This window comes from Arachis duranensis, chromosome 4 (assembly GCF_000817695.3).
Source record: "Arachis duranensis cultivar V14167 chromosome 4, aradu.V14167.gnm2.J7QH, whole genome shotgun sequence".
Taxonomy (NCBI): Eukaryota; Viridiplantae; Streptophyta; class Magnoliopsida; order Fabales; family Fabaceae; genus Arachis; species Arachis duranensis.
The window spans coordinates 101563359-101566492 of NC_029775.3; positions in this window are offsets into that span (position 1 = coordinate 101563359).

Genomic DNA, 3134 nt, shown 5'->3' on the forward strand with positions numbered 1-3134 from the left:
GTGGAAAGTTTATGTTAATTAAGGATTCAGATTTTAGTCCACTTGGCCAAATACAATCCTACCTTGACCCTAACCCCATTACAACCCTTAAAAGACCTCTTGATTTGTGTATTGGTGCATTAAATTTTTGTTGATTTTTAGATGAAGAGCAAGCTATAGAAAGCAAGATTAATAGAGAATTGAGAGAATTGACCTAGACACTTGAGAGTTAGAATGATATACACTACTAGTAAGGGTTCAGTACTTAATTCTATGTTCCCTGCTTTCATGAGCTATCTTCTTCTTGCAAGTTACTTATATTGTATTTTGTGATTTGAATTAGTGAAATCCAGTTCATATTTATTCTTGAAAGATTTATTTACTTTTTCACCAAGTAGGTAGAATCATTTTAGTATGTAGTTGCATTCACATTCATAGGTTTCATTGCATGAGTCTTGCCTTTTCCTACTCATTTATTTGGTCTCCTTGACATGCTAATGTTTAAGTGTGGGGAGGTTGATAAACCACTATTTTATGGTTTACAATGTGTTTAATTGTGTGGTTTTATCATGGTCTTTACCCACTTATTCATATAATTAGCATGCATTTATATTTCCTTCCTAAAATTATTACATGATTGAAAACATGCTTCTTTGGTCTTAATTTAGCTAATCTTAATCCTCTCTTATTACCATTCGATGCCTTGATCTGTGTGTTAAGTGTTTCAGGCTTTATAGGGCATGAATGAGTGAGAGATTGGGAAGGAAGCTTGCAAAAATGGAAGGAATACAAGAAATTGAGGAGATGACCAGCGAGAAGTGACGCGTACGCGTCAGCGACGTGACCGCGCGGAAGAAAGGGATTCGCAGTGATGCGGTCGCATGGCTCACGCGACCGCGCGGATTGGAAAAGCACAAGTGACGTGGAAGCGTGGACGACGCGAATGCGTGGCAGGGAAAAATGCAAATGACGCGTCTGCATGGATGACGCGATCGCGTGACGTGCGCGATCTGCAGAATTACAAAAGTCGCTGGCAGAGATTCTGGGCCGCATTTCAACCCAGTTTTCGCCCCAGAAATACAGATTAAAGTCAGGGAACTTGCAGAGACTCAGGAGGCTTTTCATAATTCACTTTTCATGTTTTAGATGTAGTTTTTAGAGAGAGAGGTTCTCTCCTCTCTCTTAGGATTTAGGTAGGGTTTTTAGAAATTAGGATTTAGGACTTCTCTTAGTTTTAGGAGTGACTCTCGATCCCAGGTTCAATGTTCCTTTTTATTTACTTTCTCTTTTATTTGTCTATGAACTTTTCCATGTTACATTTGATATTTCTATTTAATAGAATTTGAGGTATTTTCAGATTTATGATTGCTTTATTCTATTTATGATGTCTTTAATTTAATTTAGAATGTTCCCTTTTGGCTTTGGTTGATTAATTGGTGACTCTTGAGTTGTCAAACTCATTATTGACTGAAAATTAGAATTCTTCAAGAATTAATTCGAGATCACTTTCATTATTATTGATAAGAATAACTAAGTCTGGACTTCCAATTTCTCATACCTTGCCAAAAGTTTGCTTTACAGTATTTATTTATTTTAACTGCCATTTAAATTATTTGCCATATTCATTCCTCATTCTTAAAACCCCCAATTTGCAAACTCATAACCAATAATAAGAACATACCTCCCTGCAATTCCTTGAGAAGACGACCCGAGGTTTAAATACTTCGGTTATCAATTTATTTAGGGGTTTGTTACTTGTGACAACCAAAACGTTTGTACGAAGGGATTTCTGTTGGTTTAGAATCTATACTTACAACGCAACTTTATAAAATTCTTTACTAGCAAAAATCCTTACATCAATGAGCTCACCCCCATAAATATTCACCAATGAGGGTGATGGATATGGATCATGATTATGATCAAGTTTATATTGAGTATAACTCGAGTTGGGGAGACACGACAGAGGGACAGTCCAATGGTTAGCTACCAGGACTTGTCGGGTTGGCTCTATAACCGACAGATGATATCATCAGCCATTAGGGACAGGCATTCATCATATGCATACTATGTGAATTGTTTGAGACTGCTTATTTGACTGCATATTACTTGCTAATTGTCTAAATGCCTTATCTGTTCCTATTTGTATATCTCTTGTCTGATATAACTGTGTTTGCTATATTATACTCCTGCAGGTGGTTGGGAGGTCTGAAGGAATTAGAAAGGGAAATATTAGTTAGACTGAATGATCTTTAGTCAGATGTCCTTTATGGTTTAGCTTGTTTATAAGCTTTGAATTATCTGGAGGAAGTTCTAGGATTGTCTTCGACTTTCCTCTATTATTATGTATTATATATGTGGAAGCTTTTACCATACTGGGTGGTGCACGGATTTGTGATCATCAACAATGGCTCTAAAGACTTGGTAGCAGTCTCAAACGTGAATCACACTTAGTCACAAATCCGCACAACTGACCAGCAAGTGCACTGGGTCATCCAAGTAATACCTTACGTGAGTAAGGGTCGATCCCACGGAGATTGTTGGTATGAAGCAAGCTATGGTCATCTTGTAAATCCCAGTCAGACAGATTTAACTAATTTAAGAGATTATTGGTTTAAATAAAGATTAATAAAATAAACAGAAAATTAGTAAATAGTTACTCATATAATTCAATGGCGAGAATTTCAGATAGGTGTATGGAGATGCTATGTTCCTTCTGAATCTCTGCTTTCCTACTGCATCCATTCAATCCTTCTTACTCCTTTCCATGGCAAGCTGTATGTAGGGCATCTCTGTTGTCAATGGCTACGTCCTATCCTCTTAGTGAAAATGGTCCAAATGCTCTGTCACAGCACGACTAATCATCTGTCGGTTCTCAATCAGGTTGGAATAGAATTCAATGATTCTTTTGCGTCTGTCACTAACGCCCAGCCTTCAGGAGTTTGAAGCTCGTCACAGTCATTCAATCCCGGAATCTTACTCGGAATACCACAGACAAGGTTAGACTTTCCAGATTCCCATAAATGCCGCCATCAATTATAGCTTATACCACGAAGATTCTGATTAAGGAATCCAAGAGATATGTGCCCGGCCTAAGGTAGAACGGAAGTGGTTGTCAGTCACGCGCGTTCATAGGTGAGAATGATGATGAGTGTCAT